Genomic DNA, 27,687 nt, shown 5'->3' with positions numbered 1-27,687 from the left:
ATCTCCCAGCCGAAGACCTTTAAAGCATTGGGAGATAACAGATCAGGCCAAGATTTCATCAGTTCTTCAGCTTGGGCTGATAGGACGTGTTTCGCTCCCACTGGCTCGGTCTTTAAACATTGAAGCAGAGTTAATAACTACATCTTACATGAAAAGCTCCACTGAAACCTTTGAGAGCAGTTAAGTGTCATGAGTTCCGAAAATGCAAGCCAGTGGTCTGAGTGAGAAATGCCATTGCTTCCAGAAGGACCTGAGCCCACCCAGCTGCCCATCCTCAGCCTTCAGCTGCACAGTGGGGGAGGGGCTGCTTGGGAGAGGGAAGTGGAGGTGAGACACAGAGAGGCTCAACAGAAGCGAGACAGAGACAGAGTGACAGAGAAAGACAGAGAGACAGCGACAGAGACAGAGAGAGAAGAGATATCCAGCCCAAGACAGGGAAAGAGAGAGAAAACAGGGGGGTAAAAAGATTCAGCGAGTGTGAAAAAAAGAATGAGGAAGCTGGAGAGTGTGAAAGCTGGAGAAAATGTTTGACCCAGCAACTTGTAGATGCAACACAGCAAACTCCTTTGCTCTCCTTTTCACCTTGCTGATGTGCAAAAACATTCCAGAAAGAGGGTGGATTGTATTACCTTCCCAGCCATTTCAAAGTGTCAGTGTGTGACTTTCTATTCAAGCTTATTCTTGCATGCCATGAAAGGGACATTCTATAAATGTCTCCAGACACTGATGAGCAAAAAGCAATTACTAACGAGATGTCCAGTGAACTCCAGGTCGGAGCTTCCAGATGAACTCTTTGACTTGCTCATTTTGAAGTCAGTGAAGAGACAGGACTTCACAGACCCCAGAGAGAAATACCAAGGAAATCTACAGCCAGGGACAGGAGTGTGGTCTGGTGGAGAGGGTGAAGGGTCTCTTTGAAGGGCTCACTCCAGCTTTTAGCAGAACTCACCCAGCAGAACTTTTCAGACCCACTTTGACAGGTCTTTTCAATTTGACTTCTCCTCTCCTGTAACTCTCCAAAACATCTTGGCTAATTTTGTTTAAAAACAGGACTTTGAGGCTTACCGGATGATTTTCCCTTCAATTAGTAAGGGGGTTCAATCACCAAAAAGGGTGATTTACCATTGGAAGCGCAAGCTCAGAATTCGCCTAGCTTCTGAAGAAATCTTAGGAAAACCCGTCTTTGTTAAATGGACAAGTCCTGGGCACTGACTTAGCTGTGTAACTTCTGAGGATCGGAAAAATGGGCGAAATAGTAAAATCCTCCCTCGAAACTGTTGCAAAAATCAGATGTGTGAATGTAGATAAAATATGAAAGACGGTGTCTTGCACATTAAAAATAAAGAAAATGAAGCTTTTCAATGCTTGTTAATTTTTAACCCCCACCCCGACTACCACCCCTCAGAACACACCAGAACCCAAATGTTTAAGTACCTTTAGTCATAGAATAAAAGCATTTGCTTTGAGGTCTGGGTAAACACCTTTGCCCTCACAGACAAATAGGTAGTTTCTAGAAGGAAATGCTTGGTGATTTTCAGGCGCGCTGTGAAAAATAGTCCTGCATAGAAGAAATTTTTTCCTGGGTCAGGGGTTTCTTTTTTCTCTAGTTTCTCCAGATTTTTTTTTTTCCTCTTTAAGAAACACTGGCTTTTATAATATTAGGTGATGTTTAACTACCTGCTGGGTATTAGTCTGCTTAATTTTATTTTTCATTAAGTCAAAGGATTTGCACATAATTGGTTTCCCTCCGGGCTTCCATACCCACCTGTGGTTAGCAGCTACCATTGGGATATAGCATCCAGACAAAGGTGGCTTTGCTTCTTTTTCCTTCTTTTTTTTTTTTCTTTACAACTTTTGGAGACTTACATTAGGTCATTGGTTTACTTCATTGTTAACAATAATATTTATGGCACTTTTTCTGAATGTAAGAGTAATACGTTCATTAAAGAATAGTTGGCAAAAAAAAAAACATATACATATAGTTCCTACCATTTATTGAGCACTTATTATTTGCAAGACCCTTGTAAAGTTTATGCCTTGCAGGCTTACCCACTTAATTTTCATAACAATTCTGTGAAATAAGTTAGCTACCCAAGACCACAAAATTACGAGGTGAGAGTCAAGACTTGAATATGGATCTGTCTTTCTCTAAAGGGAATGATTTTTATCCATACTATGATATTATCTGTGACTGATGGGTAGACAGGCAAGAGGCATGCACTTATACAGAGGAAAAATAAAAGCATCATATCCACTCTTATCAAGGGAATCTTTCCTTCTAAAGTGTAGTTAATTGGAGGATGCATTTGGGCCATGCTGGTTGATAGCATAAGATTTTGTCAAACACGTAAATGTTACAGGCCTGCTCTCATCTCTTAAGAAATAGGACTTTGGCTGAGTAGTATTCCATTGTGTATGTACACCACATCTTCCTAATCCAGTCATCTATCGGTGGACATTTGGGTTGATTCCATGTCCTGGCTATTGTGAATAGTGCTGCAATGAACATGTGGGTGCATGTTGTCTTTTTAAAGGAGAGTTTTGTCCGGATATATGCCCAAGAGTGGGGTTGCTGGGCAGAATGTTGCCTTTGGGATGGATTATCAGTGGGATCCTGCTGTGTAGCACTGGGAACTCTGTCAAGTCACTTATGATGTAACACGTAATGTGAGAAAAAAGAATGTATACATGTAAGTGTAACTGGGTCACCATGCTGTACGGTAGAAAAAAACATATGTGTAATTAAATGATAAAAAAAAAAAGAAATAGGACTTTGAATGTTTTAGTCTGTTTGGGCTGCTATAACAAATTACTCCAGACTGGGTGGTTTATAAACAGCAGAAATGTATTGTTCACACTCTGTAGGCTTGAAGTCCAAGATCTGGGTGCCAGCAAGGTCATGTAAGGATTTCCTTCTGAGGAGCTGACTTATTCTTGTATCTTCATATGGTAGAAGGGAATCAGGACCTCTGCAGGGTCTCTTTTATAAAGACACAAATCTCATTCAGGGGGGCTCCACCCTCATGACCTAATTACCTTCCAAAGGCCCTACGTCCTAATGCCATCACCTTTAGGGGTTAGGATTTCAACATATAAACCTGGGGGGGGGGGCGCCTACAAAAATATTCAGACTACAACATTAACTTATTTACCCTCTTTGTCTTTTCTTTCATCGTTTGTAAAAAGGCATTCAACTCACAGGTGATATGAGGATTCAATGAAAAAAAATGTTCAAAAACCATTGAGCACAATAACATAATTTATACACACATACCGACTACCATCACATAGATATTACAGAATCAGAATGGCATTCCATGTAGCTTTCATTCTCTGGTCGTCTTTTTAAATTTAACATTACCTCCTGACTATGTCCCGCTTCAGCTAATATTCTTTTAATAGCAAAGCATAGTTCTTTCTTGCAGTATCACCATAATTAATTTAGTTTAATGATTCTTTTATTATTATGCATTTTATTTAGTTCAAATTTTTGTCATTTTGAATATTTTAATTTAAACTTTCTACATGAATCCTTTGAGCATCTTCTGTTTTTTTTTCTTATACGAAAAACTATTTACTAAAAGATGTGTGCACATATTCACAGCTTTTTGTAAATATAGTGGAATGCTCTTTTGAAAAATAATGCAAATTCACACTAATAAAACGTTTTGCCTTGGTGAATAAAAAATGGTCAACCTATTTTAAATGTCTCTTTGATACATTAATTTTCTTTACAAATAAAAAGAATTTTTATGGCTTTGATTGCCAATGTCAATGAAAATGTTTCACATTTCTATCCTCTAATTGCCTATGTCTCTAAGTTATCAGTGTGTCATTCTCCCACCTCCCATTGGTTTATCTACTTAATTTTTAAGAACTTCTTAACAGACTCCGGTTTTTCATTTTAATTGTTGTTGTATGTATATCATACACAATTTCAATATTTATGTAGTTAAATGTCTATTTTTTTATACTTTCTCACTTTACCTTTATACTTAAAAGAGAATATATTCATCTATATTTTCTCCTAATTATTTTTTTATTTTATTTCAACAGTTACTGGTCCTTGAGTTTAGTTTTCCTTTTAAAGGAAAATTGACATAGAACCTACCTAATACTAGGTTCTCGGGGATGTATATAAATTATCTCATTTAATTCTCAAAAAAATAAAAATAAAAAACACAGTAAGGCGGCTGTTAATATGCTCTTTTCACAGATAAGGAACTGGATTTGTTCCAAGTCTAAGAAACACCATTTGGCTGAGTTGTGATTCAAATTCAGATGTGCTTATTTCTATATAAAAAAAAAAAAAAGATGGGGCTTGGAATCATAAAATTGCCTAGTGTCTTTATCACTAGGAAATGATAGGTAGGAATAGGAGGAGGTGTACGACTCAGGAAAAGCTGGAAGAATGGATCGATAGATGGATGGGTGGGTGAATTAATAGTTTAAAAAGCGATTTATCAGCTTGACAAAAATGGCTTTCTCTGCTTGGTAGATCGTTAGTCTGGTTTAATAATTGCCTCACAATTTTCAGCCTTCTAGTGGGCCCGGATCATTATGGCGAGAGACTTGAGTGTCATGGAGTCAAAGTAACAGGCATAGATGAGAGTCCAACAAGTAATCCTTGTGTATGCCAAAGCCAGACACAAGTGAACACTATATTCATTTGTTTCCTTTTTAAGCCACTGCGTGGTATATGGAAGTTCCTGGGCCAGAGACTGAATTCGAGCCAGAGCTGCAACCTACACCACAGCTGTGTCTGGCTGGAGATCAAACCCACACCTCAGCAGAGACCAGCCAGATTATTAAGCCACTGGCCCACAACAGGAATTCCCAAAAGGGAGCACTTTAATTGGGTGTTTTGCAGTGGTTAATAGCCAATGATCATGAGGCTGATTGTCTGAGTCTCAGCTTTCTTGCTCTGTGATATCAGGAAAGTAAGTTACTAAACCTCTCTGTGCCTCAGTTCCATCACATGGAAAATGGGAATAATAACAGTTATTATCCCAGCGGTCTTTTTATTTTTTTCCAGACCAATGAATTAATAAATGCAAACCCCTCTAAACAGTAATTACCTGACACTCAATAAGTGCTCAATAAACGTTGCTAATCATGATCACTTATGATTTTCTGTCTTAATAAAGTTACATTTGATGTGTAAGAGTGACTGTTTTAACAGCAGGAACATTGCATAGAGGTTTTCCTGATTCAGGAACATAGCCCTACATACTCCCAGAAAAAAATAAATATAAGAACAGAGAACTACCTAAATAGACTATGATTATCCTTAAGAATTCAGGAGTTCCCGTCGTGGCGCAGTGGTTAACGAATCCGACTAGGAACCATGAGGTTGCGGGTTCGGTCCCTGCCCTTGCTCAATGGGTTAAGGATCCGGCGTTGCCGTGAGCTGTGGTGTAGGTTGCAGACACGGCTCGGATCCCGCGTTGCTGTGGCTCTGGCGTAGGCCGGTGGCTACAGCTCCATTCAACCCCTAGCCTGGGAACCTCCATGTGCCGCGGGAGCGGCCCAAGAAATAGCAAAAAGACAAAAAAAAAAAAAAAAAAAAAAAAGAATTCAATCTCACAGTTGTTCTGAAGTTACGTGAGCTCCATTTAAATTTCCTAAAATCATTAGCCACAGCAGAACTCATGTATAAGAGGTCACAATTCCAGTACTTGTCAAGATTGCATCTTAAAGATGATCACATTTTGAATTTGGAAGTTGTATAATGAAGGCATCTGATGGGCTTTGGCATCTTGTTGGGAAGTAAAACTTAAGAAACCAGTTAGTGAACAGCATTATGAGCCTCTAAACCTAACTGTCTGACAAGTTAGCATGCAAGTGTGTGTGCATGTGCGTGCGTGTGTGCAGCACAGACACAATCTTAGATTATCTAATGTTGGAAAAGCAGACAATGACAGCAGAGATGATATAATAGTCCCATGTGTAAGCACCAGGAGACTTTCTGGAGAGAATCCCTGAGATCATTCATCCAGAAATGGTCTCCCCTATCTTATCCCATAGAACCCCAGCTGCCCAGTGCAGCCCGCACAGTCAGAGGGCAAAAGAGACACCCGCACAAACAAAAGTGGCATGAGATAACCACAGTTTGAAGTTTACAATAGAGCAGCAACCTATCTCTGGATAAGCAGAGTCTGCAGACTCCTACTTTTCTTCTCGGATTTCTGAAATCTCTTCCCTTCAAATGTAATCTACATTTTGCTTCTTCCACCTACCTCGCCATCACCACTATTCCAAATAAACGCCCAGGAACTTTGATAGTGGGAGAATGTTTGCTTTGGTGAGAGACTGGGTGATAAGTCACTTTACACTGAGCTGACTAAAACTGAGAAAGTCACAATGTCCCTTGTTAGTGATATTAATTTACAAAAGTAAAAAGCTTAATCATTTAATAGCTTCATGGCAGCAACACCGGATGATGTTATAAAAACAATCATCCATATCTTATAAGAAATTGATTTCTCTCTGGTACTGCAGACAGGCCAAATTGAAAGTATGTACTAAAAAACTTATAACTGCTCAGATAACAGCCAAAGGGAAAAGGGACAACAGTGAGTAGCTGAATGTGTATTTTAGCTGCAAAGACACCTATGTTTACTGGAACACGAAAAAACTATCAAAGAAAAAGACAATTTTAACAAAAGAATCTTGTATATTGCCTTTTGGAGAAAAGTATAATACCCTGAAAAACAAATAATATATTTTATAACAGTGTATTTCAAACAAACACAGATGTTTAGAACATGATGTGATGTCTATGAGTGGAGTAGGAAATAAAAACATTCTAAACTAGTACGCATTATGGTACTATAGGAGGGACTTTCATGTTTTTCGACAAATCTCAGAGGACTGGATATACTAACAGGTTGCTTTGGGATAATGGAAAATATGATCTCATTAGCACCAGGTTTGTTATTTGTTCTATAACAAAAAAAGTAAATTACAATGTATTAATGCAGTTAGTGTTGTTTTTAATGTGCATGGGGATATAATAAAACTTTTATTAGGGAAGTGTGATGGCCTGTTTGTGCTACAGTATCAGCATCCGGCACTGTTTCAACAGCCAATCATGTGGCCCAATGGTACGTTCTCATAATGATGTAATAAAATTTGACTCTGATATTGTAAAATATGTTTATGGTAAGGCTGTTGGGATATTTTTATGCAATCTTATTAGAGCAGGTGCCTAAACCTATTATATTTTGTAGTCCAATTTCAGTGGAATTTTTTAAATGTCAAATTCCTAATGTGGAGTTTGAATGCTGAAATGATTACATCATGATGCATAACATAATATGCAGCCCCCCTCCTCCAGGACTCACTTGTGTGAGTGAGCACACAATTCCCATCCAAAAGCACAGGTCTAAGCAGGCATTTTGTCAATTGACATAAGGCCATTGGCCATACTGTGAACTCTTTCTCTTGAGCCATTAGATATTTTCTAAAATAATGACTACATTTTCCAAAATAATGTAACTCCATAATACTTTCCTGGGTCCTCTTGATAAGGGCTAGTGCATTCTAGTTGTTTTGCTGCTTCTGTTGCTGACAACTTTCCCCCTCTGACTCATCGTTAAGACCTCAGCAGCAAGATTTGGGATATAACATGTCCACGAGAGGTAAGTTGACCAGAAAATCCAAAGAAAAGATGAACTTGCACAAAAGTATTTTTCCCTCCATGGACACACAAACACACACTGAGGCCCCTCACAGGAGCCATATCAATAGCTTATAATTCATAGAGTGAATGAAACTCAGGCACAGCTACATTGATGCAGTAGAAAACACCTGGCCTGGGAAACAAGCTATGAGTTTTAGATCTTTTCTTTGGTCAAGTCCTTTCACCTCTTGGTCTACTTTCTCATCAGTAAAATGAGGTCTTTAACCACCAGCAGAGCTTTAAGTTCCCTTTTTTGTTTGTTTGTTTTTTGTTTTTCCTTTTTTGTCTGTTCTGTGGCATGTGGAGTTCCCAGGCTAGGGATCAGATTCTTGCCACGGTTGCCACCTATGCCACAGCCCTTAACCCATTGTTCCAGGCCGGGGATCGAACCTGCATCCTGGCACTGTAGAGATGATCCTGATCCTGTTACACCACAGAGGGAACTCCAGAGCTTTAAGTTCCTTTAAATGAATGCTCCTCTATGATTTAATATATCCCATCACATTTGCCTTCATGCTTTAGCTTCTGAGAAAACCCAAAATGAAATTAATGTTGACTCAACAAATAACAGTTTTACATGCATGCATGCCAATGTCTAGACACTAAACTCCAGAGTAGTGATTAGTCAGTGGCCAAAGCCCCCACTTTTTTGGAGCTTACCTTCTAGATGATACATAGAAATATCTCCACCTACATTTTAGGAATAAAGTGAGGATTCGTGTCCCACATGGCTTTGGAACTGGTTATTTCATCTAATTTATCATTCAGTTATCTTTGCTGTAAACAATCTCAAATTCTTTTTTTTAAAAAAAATACATTTTGAGTTTATTTTTGTGTATGGCTATGGTGTTAGAGAGTGTTCTTTCTTTCTTTCTTTCTTTCTTTCTTTTTTTTTTGGCCTCCCAAAGGCATATGGAATTCCCAGGCTAGATCCAAGCCACAGTGTGGCCCAAGCCACAACTACATCCCTAACCCACTGTGCCAGGCCAGACTCAAACCTGCATCCCAGCACTCCCAAGATACCATAGATTCTGTTGTGCCACAGCAGGATCTCCTCAAATTCTTTTTTTGAAAAGCAGGAAAGATCTTAAATAAAAATAAGTAATAACTTTGACCACTATAAAGAGCAATACACATGTCTAATACCCGAAATCTAAGTATAAATTACAAAGAGAATTCTGGAGAAGAATTGTGTTGTTGGCAATGGCATCTTAAAAAAATTAAATTAAAACCCTGAATTTCTTTAAATGATGAAAACCTTTAAAGGAAGAGAAGAACAGGAATCTGAGGGTGGTATAGTTGTTGCAACTCCTATCGCTGAGGAAGGGCATTTAGGAAGAAGCATCAGTAAGGTTTTTTCAATCCTTCCTACTTGTAATGCACAGAGCAAAGCCTGCAGGAAAACTGAGCTACAAAAATTACAAATGGTAATGCTATTATTTGGCACATAGTTGCCAAAGGCATTCGATATAAAGAATTTACAGAGGTGTCAACTGATATATAGCAAACACACAAACAGTCTCAGACACTGTAAAATATGCAGGGAGAGCTGGGGCAAAATATTAGGCATATGAATTATATTTTTTGCCATGTAGGCTGAGAAAGTACTTGCTGGGCACTGTAGTTAAAATGAGCAATAAATACTAGGGCTAATGCTGCCAATGACTTTTAGGAAGGGGAGGGGTTTCAATTCACCATAATTTTGCTTTTTCAAACCATATTCCCAGCCCATATTTTGGATAGTGAAGTGATCAGACTATTTCTTTCTGGTCTGTTACACATTTAAAACAGGTTTCAGTGCCCCCCACCTTATTTTTTTAGCACCAGGATCTGTTTGGGGAGCCAGACATGTGAAAGGAGAACATGGATAGCTTTTTAGGATCCGCCTTTCCCCCATACACCCTCCCTCTCCAAGATAAGGTCTTGCACTGGAAGCCAAATATCAGTCTTCCTCTCCCTTCTCTGTGACATTTCTGGATAAGAAAGGTGGAGGTACAGCCTGATTGGGGTTGGAAAGCATTGCAACTGAAAGAACTGGTTCACTTTCTCTTTCCGTAATTCCGCTTTCTGAGAAACATCAGCTTGCAGTGGAGTATCCTTACCTAGTGTTAAAATAGCAGACTCTGCTAATCCCCCATCGCAGCCAAGGCAATGAAAGGGCAAATATTTTCCATTGAAACTGTTTATAGCAATCTTTGGTTTTACTCTGTAAATCTGGTTAGAAGACACCATCTTTCTTTAAATTCAAGGCATTTGATTTTAACAATTTGATTTCAGTTAAGAGTGCCAAGTTTTGAGAAGGGGAGTTCAAATAAATGAGAACTAAGTGTTCCCTTTGCGGCTCAAGGGTAATGAACCCGAATAGTATCCATGAGAACTCAGGTTTGATCCCTGGCCTTGCTCAGTGAGTTAAGGATCCAGCATTGCCAGCTGTTGTGTAGGTCACCGACGTAGCTCGGATCTGACATTACTGCGGCTGTGGCTCCAATTCGACCCCTAGCCTGGGAACTGCCATATGGCACAAATGCAGCCCTAAAAAGACCAAAAAAAAAAAAAAAAAAAAAAAAAAGATAAATAAAGGAGAACTTACGTGGGAAGGAGAGAAAAAGCAGAAGATCCTTCTACGTATTGGATATTTATCCCAAATATTTGAAGTTGCAAGATAGTTATGATGTGCCTAATTCCCAAGAGAAAATAAAGTTGTGTTTGTTTAGCTTTGGGATAAGTGTGATCATTTTATTTGTCTGTCAATGTGTCTTCAGTTGCATTTCACTCAGGCTGAGTTTAATATGAATCGTGAACCCTGAGAACTCACGTGACTCCAAACTCCCATGTTGCAGATGGAGAAGCCAAGATCAAGTCAAGAGGAATGATGAGGTTGTAACTCAAACCCACAGTGATGGCTTGCAGCCTGAACTTTCTCCACACAGTTTAATATGCGAGGGGCAGAGAATACTGCCTGGCTGCTCTCTGGATAGGTCAGGGATCACCTTCAAAGTTAGCATTTCAGTTTAGATCTTTAACAAAACTTGAGTTTTCAGATGAGACCAATTACAGGAGCAGCCCATTAAGGCCGCATACATGAGGCAGGAATGTTTCATTCAGCTGAGCCCTTAACAGACAAGGCCTTTCCGTGGATGTGCTCACAGCTTGACAGTCTGCCACTCCAGGTTGTAGGTCCAAGGTGACATACGTTCCCTGGGCTCTTCCTGTGGTTCTGAACTTGGACACCATGTTCTCTGCGCATCTGTGCATCCAATGTCCCACCTGAGAGCCTCAGCCATTGTTTGTCTCCATATAGTCTTTTAGGGTTTACCATGTTCTTTCATAAATATGATCTCATGTTTAAAACAAATAATCTAAGCAGCTTCAACAAATGAAGAAACTGAGGCTCGGACCTGGCACTCTAGATTTGGAACTACTTTTTCTAGTTCTGGCCTTCAGGCTGCTCAAATAACTAAGTGATTTTAAATAGTGCAAGTTCAATAAAATTGAAGGATGAAGTTGCCTCTTCTAACTAACAATTATTATTCTAGAAAGTGTGGTAATACTTTATATAAAGGCATAGATTTACAAAGCAGATAAATTTGAAAGCCTGTGTTTGAACTGCAAAGGAACCGTATATTTTTCTTTTTTTTTTCTTTTATAATGATTTTTATTTTTTCCATTATAGCTGGTTTACAGTGTTCTGTCAATTTTCCACTGCACAGCAAGGTAACCCAATCACACATACACGTATACATTCTTTTTTCTCACACTATCATGCTACATCACAAGTGACCAGACATAGTTCCCAGTGCTATTTTTCTAAACCACCACGGTCTTTTTCTAAACAGTCGCTTCTCCTCAAATTCTATCTCCTTGAAGGAAAAAAAGGTCTTAGTTTGCTATCACATGTTATGAGTTTATCTGTTATACTAACTGAAATATATCTTCTGGAATTTGAATAAAAAATTATTTTATAAATATATATTGAGCACCTATTATGTGGTAGATTCTGTGTCAGATCCCCTAAACTCTAAGAAAATAAAATAGTCCTCCCCCACAGAGCCCTCAAAATCTATTATCAGTGCTCTATTATATGCACAAAATATATCTTGCAGATGATTAGCCAGGCACAACAGCTTCTATTGCACAAAATAATCATAAGATTCATATATTTTAAATAAGGAACATCTCAGTCATTTGAAAGTTTTAGGAAATGTCTAATAATGAAGGTGACATCAATGCCTAACTATTCTTCTCTCTTTGTCAAAGTCAGTTTCCATATATGGTACATGAACTTCATACAGGATAGACTTGCTCATCAGTATGAGCTAAAGCATGTTTAAAAAAGCATATCAGAAAGCAAGTATGTGTGAATGCTGTTATTACAGGAAAAGGCAATCTAATTTGTAGTGTCAGTAAGAGATCCACAGACCATAGCACTTTCTTGTATTATTAACAAATGACTTAGGGCGCTCCTTGTAACTGAGGTTGGAAACGGTTGCTATGAGAGCCAGGGGATATGACTGTATTTTTACCAGTTCACCTCAGGACATGATTAGCCATTTCACTTTAAGATATTTTAAATCTGTAACAGCAAGAGAGAGGAAGGGAGAGAGACAGAGAGACAGACAGAGACAGAGACAGAATAATCTCTTTGCCACCTCCTGTAGAAAGTCAAGAAACACTGTGCCACTTAAGTCACCATCCCTACCAGTTCAGACCTCTCCCCGACCTTATTCTTGGCAGTTTGTCTGTTAGGCTCACAAGGGGCTGGGCAGAGCTAGTTAGATTCAAGATGAATTAAAGTCTGATATCCCACAATATTCTTGCAGCCCATGAGCTACTGAAAACTCACACTTCTCCAAACAAGGGGCAAAGAACAGTCCTGGGAAAGGTGGGGCACTGGACATCCAACTCCCTGAGGGCAGGACTCAATTTTTTTTTTTTTTTTGTCTTTTTGTCTTTTGTTGTTGTTGTTGTTGTTGCTACTTCTTGGGCCGCTCCCGCGGCACATGGAGGTTCCCAGGCTAGGGGTCCAATCGGAGCTGTAGCCACCGGCCTACACCAGAGGCACAGCAACGCGGGATCCGAGCCGCGTCTGCAACCTACACCACGGCTCACGGCAAAGCCGGATCGTTAACCCACTGAGCAAGGGCAGGGACTGAACCCACAACCTCATGGTTCCTAGTCGGATTCGTTAACCACTGCGCCATGACGGGAACTCCAGGACTCAATTTTGAGCTTTGTCTACAGGGAACAGAGAAGGAGGCATGCTCAGAGAAGGCAGCATTACAGCCTTCCCAAACTCCTTTTTATTTCTGGAATTGATTATTATTTGGAGAAATACTGGAGGATAATAACAATAACCAAAGCCACTCCAAAGCATTTTCCACTCAAAAAAGATTTAACACCATCTTGATAATTGAGGAAGAATATTTTAAGGCAATTTTGCATGTGTGTGTGTGTGTGTGTGTGTGTGTGGTTGATCTAAGGATTTATTGCATTTAATTATGAGATGTTCAGCAAATATTTTCTCTACTTTTAAACATCATTTTTCTTTGTAAATTCACATTAATAACCCTTTGAAATTCCTATTTGAAATCTGATTCTTTCAAATTTCTTTTTTTGTTTTTGCCCCTCGTCACTTCCTATGAGAACTCACTGGTTTACTATTGCTGGATACCTCCTGGGTAGTAGCAGCCTCATCCTGGGAACTAAAGGATGGTCAGGTGAGCTGCAGACTTGCTTTCTTTGCATTAAAGTTGATTATTGAATCTATACAACAAGAGGAATATCTAAGAAAGAAATTTGCAAAAATAAGTGGGCATGAATACTTCTGATGAGTGAATGAGTCCAGCCCTATGAACCATGTCACCACATTTTCAGGTTTGCCGTAGAGAGACGTTTCCATCTACCAGTGTCATGAAGGGCTGTCCCTGTGCCAACCACATCATATTTCCCTATGCTGCAATGCAAAGAATCAATATAGGAAAAGGGAAAATGTCATGTACTAAGAAAGAGAATTTGGGAATCACTTCTTTACATGCATGCAAACTAATGGATTATATGAAAAAAAGTTATGGTTCAGATACTCACTTGTCTAAGCTTATTTTGATTAAACACACACACACTACATACACTAAAGAATAGCCATACACCTAGCACTGAACTCTTTGGATAAGCCAGTGTTCCAATAGATAGGTTGTTTTCTTTGTGGTTTTGTTTTTAACTCAACACAATTGTATTTTTGTTTCTTTTAGTTGGAAGGTCTGGATAAAGTTGAGTAATTTTGTTTTGTTTTGTTTTGTTTGTGGTAAGAACACATAACATGAGGTCTGCCCTTTTTAGCAAATATTTAAGTGTACAGTACAGTATTGTTCATTCTAAGTACAATGTTGACAGCAGATTTCTAGAAGGAGAAATCCTGGTTTTAAGTTTCCCCTTTACCATGCCTAGTCTCTCTGGTAAAGGGCCACTCTGCTTGTCTATGTCAATCCTTTCCTTTCTGTAGCCTTCAACTCATGGGTGAGCAGCTTCAGAATCCACCTCCTACCCATCCCTATTCTGTCAGAAGGGACAGCTCTGCTTACCTGGCACCCTGTGTCACTTTGATGGGAGAGCAGCTACATCTCAAAAGCTGGGCTGTCAGAGGAGCAATTAGTCAGCTGAAGTGGCCAGAGATCTCTCAGAGGTAGGAATGCCCAACTTTAAATTTTGAGTTGTTTGCTCTGCCATGAAGCAAGCCTTTGCTTCCAACATCTTATAGGTTGCTGTGTATGCAAACGCTTAGTGCATGTTTTTGGAAAAGTCACATAAAGAGAATCCATGCTTGTGTCACTGTGGAGCAGAGGGAAGAGCCACAGGGGGTGAGATCCTCATGACAGCAAGAGTTCAAGAAAAGTCAAAAGCAGATGGAGCCAAAGTGAACAGAGAAGTCTCTCAGATTTGCGGGGAGACACCAGGTTTCCCACCAGAAGTAAGATGGAAGCTTAGGCCCACTTGACTTTAAATATTTAAGAACGGGGAGTTCCCACTACGGCTCAGCAGTAACAAACCGTACCAGTATCCATGAAGACGAGGGTTCGATCCCTGGCCTTGATCAGTGGGTTAACGATCCGGCATTGCTGTGAGCTGTGGTGTAGGTCATAGACATGGCTCGGATCCCGTGTTGCTGTGGACGTGGTTTAGGCCAGCAGCCGCAGTTCCAATTTGATTTTTTGCCTGGAAAATCCCATGTGCCACAGGTGTGGCCCTAAAAAAAAAAAAAATTCAAAAATAGGACTTTTAATTCACATATAATTTTTTTTAAATGAGCAATTATTCACTTATTTTTTTAATTTAAAATTATAAAAATTTTTAATTACTGTGTCTGGCCCAGTAATCCTTAATAAATGGTTACTAATAGCAATATTATTACTATGTATTATGTCTTTATGTATAAAGGGATAGAAGTTTTCTGTTTTCTATCTTTATCATCAGGAAGTCTGGCAATGGTACACAATTATCACAGAAAAAGAGTATCTGATGCCAATTAATTTTTCCTGTACCTGTACATCTCCTCCCAATTTCCCGATCTTTTCTAAATGAACTTAACCCTTATCACCCCCTGAGAACCAGAAAGAAATTGTTCTCAAACTCCAAAGGACAGGAGTTGGGAAAATGGATGCAAATCGCTCCTATGTTTTGGTGAGTAGCTGGCTCCTCACACTTCACGGTGAGTTGGAGATACTGGGTGGTGACTTAGCTTGGGACCTGACAACTGCGATTTTGTAAGAGCAGGAGTTACAGCCTACCTTTCCTCATCCCAGAGAGAGGACAAGGGGATCAATAGGATTGGAGTTCATTCCAAAGAAATTGTCCCCTACCCCAAGTTATAACACCAATCTGAAAGTCTCCTGTGAGCAAGTTAGTTTTTTTCTTCTGAATTTTTTTTTCTTTCTTTTTAGGGCCACATTGCAGTGTACGGAAGTTCCCTGACTAGGGTGTCGAATCAAAGCCACAGCTGCCAGCCTATACCACAGCCACAGCAATGACAGATCTGAGTCTGCGCTGCGACCTACTCTGCTGCTTGCAGCAACAAGGGATCCTTAACCCACTGAATGAGGACAGGGATCAAACCTGCATCCTCAAAGAGACAATGTCAGGTCCTTAACCCATGGAGTCACAATGGAACTTCTCTTCTGAATTTGATCTCTCATCTAGCCAGAGAAAAAGCAAAGAGCTAAGAGAAGGGATATATTCAAGGGATATATACAGCTCTCCCCAAGATATCCAAGTCAGGCAGTGGAAATAATCACCCAGGTTTCCTAGAAACCTAGGTTTCACTTCTTAGGTCATCCCAGCATATCTCAGGGAACATATCATTATTAAAGATGTCATGTTCCTTTGGCTAATGTCATATTCCTTTTGTCATATGCCTTTGTCATATTCCTAAGGTTAGCATCCCCACAGTCTCTGTGTCCAATCCAAACATCTTCCCTCCAACAAGCTCCACATTCATGCATTCAGGACATCAAGATGGATTCTTCAAAAGCCCAGGAAAGCCTTGTAGGGTGTGCCTGTGTGTGTGTGTGTGTGTGTGTGTGTGTGTGTGTGTGTGTGTGAACATGATCAGGAACTCTGTACTTGAAGATACAGTCTCAAATTACTTTTGATACATGGCACTCTATAAGCAACAGAAGTTAATAACTTCAGTAAATGCATGACAAGATTCAACACCAAGCAAAAATACAGAGTCCCTGTTGTGGATCAGGGGTTATGGACCCAACTAGTATCCATGAGGATTCGAGTTCAATCCTTGGCCTCGATCACTGGGATAAGGATCCAGTGTTGCCATGAGCTTTGTAGGTCAAAGACGTGGCTCAGATCCTATGTTGCTGTGGCTGGCGTAGGCCAGCAGCTGTAGCTTCAATTCAACCCCTAACCTGGGAACTTCCATATGCTGCAGGTGCAGACATAAAAAGCAAATCAAATCAAATCAAATCAAATCAAACAAGAAACTAGCCAAAAATATAAGAATTATGAAGAAAAATTTAAACAATATTTTAAAATCTACATTCCCTAAAGAATGATCAGCCAAGGGTGATAAGAGTGAAAATTTTAAGAAAGAATGGTGCCAGATTATTGAAACATATTTAAGTTCCCTAAAAATATAAACATTAAGATTTTGAGGGCTGTGATTTATTGCTCTAGCCTAAAATCCAATAATATAGCACTGAAGACGTGAGCATGGTCATCAACTCTTGAAGGGTAAAAATTGGATATATGTCCAAGATGTCTGGCTGTGCCCTCCCCTTCCTTCTCCCGCTTAGAGCTGAACAGAAATTCCCTCAAAAATTTTTTTTCTTTCTGAGAGAGGTAAAGTTCTCTCCATAGAACATGCATCCTGAACTTAGAACTATACAAGGTACTATATGGCCATCTTCTTTAGCCCTCCCACAGTCCTGTGATGTGGGCATTAGCAGCTCCATTTTACAGAGGAGGAAGCGCACAATCAGAGAAGTTAAGCAAATGTCCAAAGTCACACAGCAAGGGGAGGAAAACTGAAACTCGGAGTCCTGAATTCCAAATTTCTGTTGTTTTAATCACTCCAAATCCTTTTCGAATGTACGGGACTCAACATCCAGTTGATCATTTCATCATCTCAGCCTTGGTCAAACTTTAACTCTGTAGATTCTCAGACATTATTAAATATAATTGTTTCATTTCCCTAGAAAGCCTTTTGAATTCTTTATGTTAAAAAAATAATCAAGGGTTCAAATATTGCCCCTTTCCCTCAAATGGCCACCTATTTGGGTACTTAAAATCTCAAAGAGTGATGAGAATTACAGAAATAGGGAAGACTGTTCAATCAGGAAGGGAAACCTGTTTCAAATGTTTTGTTCTAACTTTTCTGTTCTGATCTCACAGGGAAAAACTTCACATGACTTTGAAGCACCTTCAGAATAAGCCAGCTGTGTAGCTCTTAATAGAGATCCCAGTTCAATACCCAAAATTGTGGAGGGGAGCTGACCATTTTCTAGAAAACCGTGTGTAATTCTTATCAGGCAAAGTCCAGCTGCTGTTGACTAACTAGCTCGCCGAAGTGACTCCCTCGGGCCCCGACTAGGAGCAACTAAAATAAAATGCAAAATGTACAACCCCTTCCCTCTTGCAGATAAAAGGCTTTGGAATATATAGGCCTCATTTTAATAGGGCCTCAGCTAGGTCTCTGTTTTTTGCACCCACGGCTAATTGAAGGGGCCACTACAACAGACACAATTGAACATGCAGTAAAGGAGCCACCTCACCACCTGGCTTGCACACACAATTAAATATTTGCACCTGCAATGGCAGTATGTGTGAAAGTTATCCCTGTCATTAGTTGTCGGGGTAGAAATAGATGGAAATGTTAAAGGCTTCTGTAATTCTAATAGTTATTTTTAAATAGATATTTTTGTTGAAATAAAAGAGTCCCCAACTAATTAGTGCTTTTAAAAGAAATGATTCCATATCGAGTGCTTTTCAGGTAAGTCACTAAAAATACAGCATTCTAACTGTTTCTATATGTGACTCAATCACAGGAATATTACTTGCATGCATTTTCAATGGGTTTGGCATGTAATTCATTCTACTTAATTTTTCATTCATTTTTCAAGTATTTCACTTTACCGAGTTGTTCAATAAACACATTGGGCTTGAATCATGCCCTGGCCCTGGGGATACTAATGTGCATAAGACAGCCCATCTGCCTAGAGACTCATGGGCCTAGGGTGGAACTGGGGTTGATGTTTTTATCACATCATTACAATTCAATACAATGAGTGCACATCACTCATCAGAGGTGATGGGATATGGAACATGCTACGTAACACTTAGTTCTCTCAATAAGATCCTCCAAGGGAATTTTTTAAAAACTTAAACATAGAATTTAAGGTGTCCCTCATCTGCAGAACAACAGGGGATGTGTAACAGTTTTGACAACTACACGAGTTCCTCATTTGTGAAGATCCTACTGCCTAATTTACCTCAGATGTTGTTTAACAACATGAAAGAGTTGTCTATTTTTGACATGCTGCGTAATGCAGAACACAGGATTTCAGCAAATAAGCATATTGTCATACTATGGGACATGAAATGCCTCTTAGAGCTGATGAAAAATGAAGTCCCCACCCCCTCCCCCAAGAGAGACAATCTGCCAACGTTTTTGTAAGCACTTTCCATCCAGATGTGTATGATGTTGGTTTCTCCATAATGGACCTTTGTACTCACCCCAGCATTTCTCACCCCAGCATTCCTTATATTATGGAAACAATGAAAGAAAATGTCTACAGCTTTGAGAGTAAATCTGCAACATTTAGATTTCGCATGGCTTGTTCCTCTTTTCTTCACTTTGTATTTGAACTGATGATTTCTTACCTCTACAAACAGGCCACTGTGGCTGAACACATCTCGTCTCCTGATAAGCTACCCTGTTCAGGGTTGACCTGTAGAGGTTTGTTCAGCCTCAGTCCTGTGATTACCACACACTATGGAATTTTGAACCAAACATTTCGAGTGTTCAGCAAATCAAAAAGTCACCAAGAAGACCCAATCTCTCCAGCGAGATGACCTGCAGGGGTGGGGGGGAAGGGGGCTGGGGGCTTGACTGGAAAGCTGGGCCCCAGGAGGGGTGGGGGATGCTGGGGGCTGGGACCAGCCCTCCAGACCTGGAGGAGCAGCAGCTGTGCGTCGCCTTTGAGGCTGAGGATCAAGCAGAGAATATGAGATAGGCAAACGTTGGCTTAAACTTTCTTCTCTCTTTGATTGTCCTTGGACATCTGCCCCATCTCCTGTCAAGAATGTTTGGCAGCTGTTAGCTCAGAATAACACGGTTCTGCTGCGCCAGCCGCTAGCCCCGTCTTCTAATACTTTAAGCCAACTAGTCTCTGTTATATGCCTGGCCTGATACACAACTATGCTAATGCCTTGAGCTAACTAGCTTTCTATCAGCCATGGAAAACACAAGGGGAGCTTCTTGGGTTTATTTTCCTCACGTGCTAATTGGCTTTAATTGTTGGCCAATTGGATTTCAAGTTCAGAAAAAAGTGGGCAACACAAAGGCATGTGTTAACTTGAGACCGTGGGAGAGGCTGGCTGGCTCTTTTGGTCTCTAATGGAGCAGACTTTATGCAGATGCACATGTTTCCTGGCCACGGGGGGCCAAGGAGGATTCACTGGGCTATCACGATGATTTCCTAAGATTCATATTTGTCTCCATAGGCGAAATACTGAGCATGGGACCACTAACCAGAAATTGGGAGTATATTCCCCACACTTTTCTGTCTTTGTAGTAAACATACAATGAAGGATGAACTTAAGCAATAGCTCCTTTAAGTCCCAAGTTTTTATTCTAAGAGCCTCCTTTCTGTCATTAAGAAATTACCATGATGAGTCAAAAATATTGAAAATGGAGATTTTTCTGCTTGACCTATGAGGGTCATGTGCCATGATTATTATCATGTTATCACATCTTTATTAGAATGTATGTTTCTTTCACCCAAACTTCTCAATATCACCCTCGTGGGATTTCATTTGTGATCAAACAGAAGCATTGAGAATGGCCCCCTGAATAGGTGGCTTTATTAGGAGAGTATAAACTAAGTCATAATAGTCAATTGTGAAAGGGGATCAGAACAGTTACAATCAGCAGCATTGATTTATTTCCAATAATGGTTATGGACTGTTTTTTAGGTAGTGTTTTGACTTAAATTTGCAATTGATATGAAATGATATTAGAAAATGATGACTTATTCTCTGTTCTCTGAGCCAGAAAGTCCTCAAGGAAATAACTCCTGTGCTAATTCCCCAAATTCTCTTTTTCTATATTGAGTCTGAAATGTATCTACAAGCACAAATGGTTCTACTGCTTTGATGGAATTGACCAGTCAGTCAGTCTAACACCTGTCAATTTGGTCACAGAATTTTTGACATTTTTGACTGAATTGGCCAGGTGTTAGACTAAACCCAACAGTCAGTTTCATCAGAAATTGTCAAACTGGCTTTTATGATTGGACAAAGCCAGAATCTGTACCCTTACTGGTATTCTTCTATGTATCTTGTTAACATCCTCATTTTCTCATTTTTTTTTTTTTTTGGATCTAGGTGCAGAAATATCATGATTTATATATATATTCATGGATACGTATACATGTGAGGATCTCTGCCAATTAACGGTCTGTTTGTAATTAACAAGTGGTATAGCATAGAACATCCATCCAGGTAGCTGCATTTCCAAATAAAATAATTTAATCACCTCTCAATTCCACTACTACTTTTTATTTCTCGCCCTACTATAACAGCAAGTGGCAAGGGCAGGATCATTTCTGCTTGGCAGGCTGGGCAATGATTCCAGTTCACATAGAGGAACTTCTGGAGAAAGCTTTTCTTTTTTTCCCCAGAAGACTTGCCAAGACCAGAGATAATTTATTAAGAGTGTTGGTCATTGCCTCTCCCCAACCCTCACCTCTCACAGGATCATGAGAGCAAAAATTTTTGTTGATTGTATTTTCTGATGATTTCCAGTTGCACAGAAATTGTGCTGAGTAAATTACATCTAGTCCCTTGGCCATGGTGCTTGAAGAATTCAGGACCAGCGGATTAGGTCAGAGAAGTTCATTCTCAGACTTCTTGGACATTTCTAAGTACTTTCTATCTACCTAACTTGAATTATTTGATTTACTCTGCACTTTATTTATGACTTTTTATTTTTTTCGTAGATGCTAAATTCCAAAAATATAGATACTGTTCTAGTAGAGTCCATACTAGGCCAACCACAGTAACTTATAAATGGTACACAAGGAGAAACATATCTGGAAATAAGAACATAGTAGCTTATGAATGAAACAGCAGTATTCACTACTAATGATCCATGCTCATTAGAAGAATTCCATGAACTTTAATAAATAACACATAAACATTCTCAGGCAATTCAACCTGGATGAGAGGATGGAGAAGTGATCACCAAGTGGTTTTAAATGAGGCATATGGTGATTCATTGACAATCTTGATTAGAACACTAGCATTAGCCACCTTCACTGGCCTTAAGGCTAGATGTTCTTAAAAACACATATGTCAGTGTAGCCATGCACTCCCCAAATGAAAACCGGATTATTTTCGCATGCACAGTCTCTAATAAAGAACAACACTGAGGAACTATGTTTGTAAAGTTCATTCTCACAAAGGGCATTTGATAAACAAGATCTCTCCATCTCTTTTGGAGGATGGTCCTCTCTCCCTTCTGCCTGTTTCCAACCTGTCTGGTAGTCTCATTGCACAAGTCACCTGACCAGAGGACAGAGAGCTAGCCCACTCAAGTTGTCATTTTGACACTTCTCATGAGCCAGAGACACATCATTTTTAGACTCTTCACAAGACCAGCCACATCTGCTTGTCATCCTCATTTTCCTTCAAGTGTGAAATCCTTCTGAAGAGCTAAGTAATATTATGAGTGGCACTTGGACTGAACATCAATTTATAGCTCAGAAAACCATCCTCCTCAGGTGAAATATGATCATTATCTCAAGCCTAGAGAAGGTTTCACTCTACTTATATTTTCTCTTTCCCAGTGGCTGTCCTAAGCCAGAGTCATTACCTTTTATAGTTTGATCTGAGAAACATTCTTTTCCCAAGCCACCTAAAAAGATTAGATTTGTGAGTACTTTGATTAGAAAATCTTTTTTTTTTTTTTTTTTTTTTTTGTCTTTTTGTCTTTTGTTGTTGTTGTTGTTTGTTGTTGTTGTTGTTGCTATCTCTTGGGCCGCTTCCGCGGCATATGGAGGTTCCCAGGCTAGGGGTTGAATCGGAGCTGTAGCCACTGGCCTACGCCAGAGCCACAGCAACGCGGGATCCGAGCCGCGTCTGCAACCTACACCACAGCTCACGGCAACGCCGGATCGTTAACCCACTGAGCAAGGGCAGGGACCGAACCCGCGACCTCATGGTTCCTAGTCGGATTCGTTAACCACTGCGCCACGACGGGAACTCCTGATTAGAAAATCTTGATTCTCCCTGATCCAATCATCTGTTGATGAACATTTGGGTTGTTTCCAGTCTTGGCTATTGTCAATAGTGTTGCAATGAACATGTGGGTGCATGTGTCTTTTCTAAGGAAAGTTTTGTCTGGATATATGCCCAAGAGTGGGCCACAGAAAGGAAAATCATGGACTTGGAGAATAGACTTGTGGTTGCCAAGGGGGAGGGGGAGGGAGGGGGATGGATTGGGAACTTGGGGTTAATAGATGCAAACTATTGCTTTTGGAATGGATAAGCAATGAGATCCTGCTGTATAGCACTGAGAACCATGTCTTGTCACTTATGATGGAGCATGATAATGTGAGAAAAAAGAATGTATACATGCATGTATAAAGGGGTCATCATGCTGTACAGTAGAAAAAAAATTGTATTGGGGAAATAACAATAAAAGAAAATTTAAAAAAAGAAAAATATCAATTATAAAATCCCTAGAGCTCTTGATCTGTATTAATAAATACTAATATGTAGTCATTGGAGGGTAGACCACCTGTCAGATACTGTACTGAGCACACTACCTGGGCTACCTCAATTCAGTCCTTCCAGTAAACCTACTGAAAGGTTTTTTTTTTTTTTGATTCCATGCCTCGAGTTCCTTCTAGCATGTCCTGCACAACCAGCACCAGCCTCACCATCTACCACCATAACCATATAACATTGGTGTAACCATCTCAGAAGAGAGGCTATGATCAGCCTTAAAACCCAGCATGCAGGAAAAAAAATCAGGACTATCTCCTCCCAAACAGAGTTCCTTTTTCCAAACAAAGACAGTTAAAGACTGACGTTAAGCCTAAGAATTATGGCAAAGGGAACTGGAACTACAAAACTGAAGAGTTAGGAATTTGAATCTTCTTTCTGCTGAGAACAGTACCTTAAATGAACCACTGACCTACTCTCACTTGGACTTTTTTAAACAAAGGGATTTTTTTATATTAACTTACATATTGGAAATGTCTATAAATAAGAACAAAGTTACTACATCATCATACTTTGTTGTCAGTGCAATTGTTCCCCTCTTTTCCTATCCCCACATGTCTTTACCCAGTTGTGAAAAGTCTGTCCATGGTAGTTACTATGTGTCGTGATGCCTGACATAAACAGTGCTTCACATTTAATGAATGGCTATTTGACTAAAGCTGCAGTGTAGGACTGTTAACCTGCACTGGTTCTAAAAGTTTCACTTTTCCATATTACTGGTCCTGAACCCTAGGAAAATGCTATGAATACTTCACTTCAAAAGTGAAGATAGGAGTTTATCAATGTAGAGTGACAGATCCTTTGATTCAGTTTAAAATGATCATGGTTGTTTTATTACAAGCAGTGTGTGGCTCTGTCTTTGAAATGCCCAATATGAGACTTGAAATCCTTTTTTCTGGACCAAATGCTTCAGAAAATAAGCATCTCTCCTCTGACATCAGGCCAACAATACTTTTGAAAAGAAACAAACATAACCTTTAATAGCTTAAACTTATATGTGGTTCAGGGCATTGAAACTCCAGAAGGTTTGCATTTTTAGCCACAATGATTTTTTTTTCTCCTCTCCCTCCATTGATATGTTTCATGTAAAAGAAATGAAAAGGAATTAACATAAAAAAATATATCTGTCCAGCCCAAAGTGGAAGCCAGCTCATCCATGCAGCTGTTATAGGGCAAGGCCTCTGTTCTGGGCTCTCCTGACCTCAGGATCCTGCCTCCCTCTGCCTCTTGGAAATGTCTTGTCCTTCCAGGTGGGTCATTTTCCTTTGAAGACTGATGTTTGGAAGAGAAATCTGGAAAGCCTCCTGCTATCTGCTTTTCTCTCTGTATAAGACAAGACCACCCAGAGGTTTTCCTGGAGAAATATTACACCAGATCTCCAGCCCATAGCTCAGAAACTAGCCCAGGTTACACAGTGAAGGTGAAAATGCAGTCCAGGAAAGGATAGTGGAGAGAATAAGCTTGGACAGAGTTTACCAAATAAGACATAATATCATATCTCTCCAGACCCATCTCTGTATACCCTGATATTCAGCTCCACAACTAGGTGGAATTTAGCAATTTATGTCAATAGATAATTTTTTTTGTAAACCTTCCTTGTTACACTATTTCTCATTACAAAAGTTTGGATGCCAACTACAGCATAATAACCTCCCACCAGCCTTTCATTACCTAATGACCACATGTCGGCCCTATGGCCCCAAAGAGATTCCTTTTTGTTGTTACGGTTGTTGTCGTTGTGTTTTTAGGGCTGTACCTGTGCATATGGAAGTTCCCAGGTGAGGGGTAAAATTGCAGCTGCAGTTGCCAGCCACAGCCACAGCCACAGCCACAGTAATGTGGGAGTTGAGCCCCATCTGCGACCTACACCACAGCTCACAGCAACACTAGATCTTTAACCCAGTAATTGAGGCAAAGGATTCAACCCGTGTCTTCATGGATACGAGTTGGATTTGTTACCACTGAGCCACAATGGGAACTCCCAGGAGATTCTTTTAAGACAGCTGACACTTACTTTATATAGAAACTTCACTGGGTTGGGGTATAGGGTGGAGATTTTCTCCTTGGTCCACCCCTTTCATGTCACCCTAACTTCCAACTCCGTAAGATTTCCTCTTTTCATCACCAAACTCTACTTGGTCTTGCAAGGAAATTCCTGGTAACTGACTAATAATCCAAATGCTTCTTTGGTGAGCAGGATTGCATCTCTCTGTAGTTTCCATGTTGGGTGATTATTATTATTTTTCCCCCTACTATCTGGAATACTTGTTTCATTGAATGGAAAGACCTCCACAGTTTCATCTTGGGGAAGTTTCTATGAGTTCCTAAGTTATGGGAGGATATCAGTGTCTTTTGTTTTGTTTAGTTTTGTTTTGTTTTGTTTTGTTTTTTAGGGCAGCACTCATGGCATATGGAGATTCCCAGGCTAAGGATCCAATGGAAGTAACAGCTGCTACCTACACCATACTCACAGCAATGCCAGATCTGAGCTGCATCTGTGACCTACACCACTGCTCATGTCAACACCAGAACCTTAACCCACTGAGCGTGGCCAGGAATCGAACCCTCAACCTCATGGTTCTTAGTCAGATTTGTTTTCGCTGAGCTACAATGGGAATTCCTCAATGTCTTTCTGAGCCTGCATACTTCCAGGCTGCCATACTCACTTTGTGGAGAACTCACCCTCCCTACAGCCCTTCTCTGGGTGTATATGGCTACACTGAGGTTTCCCTAGTGACATTCAAAGCCACTTCTCAACTCTATGTAGCTACTAAAGTGGCAAGTGGCATCACACTCTTCTTTGGTCAAACAAAGCTTATAGAGAATCTGATACAGGATTCACCAGAGGTTTACCTTGTAACCATGACAATACAAAGCATGATCTTGTTATTGTGGGTAAGAAAAACATGAGGGAGAGAGAGAAGATGCACTAGTTCTCTTGAAATGCTGCTCCCAGAGTTCTCGTCATGGTGCAATGGAAGTAAATCTAACTAGGAACCATGAGGGGTAGGTTCTATACCTGACCTCGCTCAGTGGGTTAGGGATCCGTCGTTGCCATGAGGTGTGGGGTAGGTTGCAGATGCAGCTTGGATTCCGCGTTGCTGTGGCTCTGGAATAGGCCGGCAGCTATAGCTCCAGATTAGACCCCTTAGCCTAGGAACCTCCATATGCCATATATATATGCTGCCCCACATACAAGGTATAGACTTGGGAGCCAAATCTCTGCTTTTTGGCTTTGGGTTCTGTTCTTTAAGAAAATATTCAAATATACAGTGACTGCTGACCCAAGACTTACTAAAGCTAATTATTAGAGATATAGAGAAAAGTTTCCCATCTCAGAGGATACCACTGAGACAGGAGCAGGCACTCTACCACCCCTAGTATATAAGTGTGCAGTGGTAGAGGCTAGGCGCTCCCCAGTACAGGGTTTTGTGGACAGTTGTCTGAACTGAGGACTCAAAGGGATAAAGTATAGTCCCTGATCCCTATTAAACAATTGTGCAGGGCAGAATGAAGAGATGCAGACTGAATTAAGAGCATGAATTCCTATGGATCAGGGTTTCTCAACCTTAACTCTACTGCCATTTTGGACTGGATAATTCTTTGCGGTGGGACTGTCCTGTGCATCATGGGAGGTTCAGCAGGCTCTCCAGGCTCTACTTTCAAGATGCCAGCACCCTTCTTAGTTGTAACAGCCAAAAATGTGTCTAGGCATTACTAAATGTCCCCGGAAAGAGAAGATCATCTCAGTTGTGAGAGACTACTATAGATCAATATAAATAAGAAAGACTTAAAGTAAGAAAAAGCATAAAAATCTGTGGTAGAGAAAGGAAAAAAAAAAGTACATTCCAGGCAAGAGAATCAGAGAAAGAGGAGTCCAAGTCCTCCCAGCATCTACCGCATAAACACAACATCCTTGGTCCAGCATTCAAGGTATTTTGTTATGAACCCCACCCTATCTATTCAAACTCATCTTGTACTTTTGCCCCTCCCACAGCTCACCCTCCAGCCACATCAAACAAATCATTGTTACAACAACACACCCTCTTTTTTCCTGTGGCCATGTGATTATACTTCCTGCAGTTCAAAAATCCCTCCTGCACCCCTCAGCTGCTGTGAAGGGCTCTATTATCCTTTAAGAGCAAGCCTGAGCTCAAAGAGCAATTCCTTCATGAAGATTTGCACAGACACCAAAGCCTGTGTTTCCTCCAGCACATGTTCTATCGGTCCTTAAAACCTGTCTGTCTTCTCCCAAATGAACTTCAGAGCTGGAACTATGTCTCCTGTTGATCTTTGGAACCCAAGTAAATGATATCCTGTTCTGTAAATAATATTACAAATATTATATATATATAAATATATATATATATATATACATAAAATGAGCGTTCTTTGAAAAAAAGAGAGGTAGAGGCAAATATGGGTCAAAAGAAATCAATAGTCTGTGTAAGTTAAAAAAAACAGTCATTCAGTTGACAAATATTTATTGA

The sequence above is a fragment of the Sus scrofa genome, chromosome 7, assembly GCF_000003025.6.
Source record: "Sus scrofa isolate TJ Tabasco breed Duroc chromosome 7, Sscrofa11.1, whole genome shotgun sequence".
Classification (NCBI taxonomy): domain Eukaryota; kingdom Metazoa; phylum Chordata; class Mammalia; order Artiodactyla; family Suidae; genus Sus; species Sus scrofa.
This window is presented reverse-complemented; position numbering follows the sequence as displayed.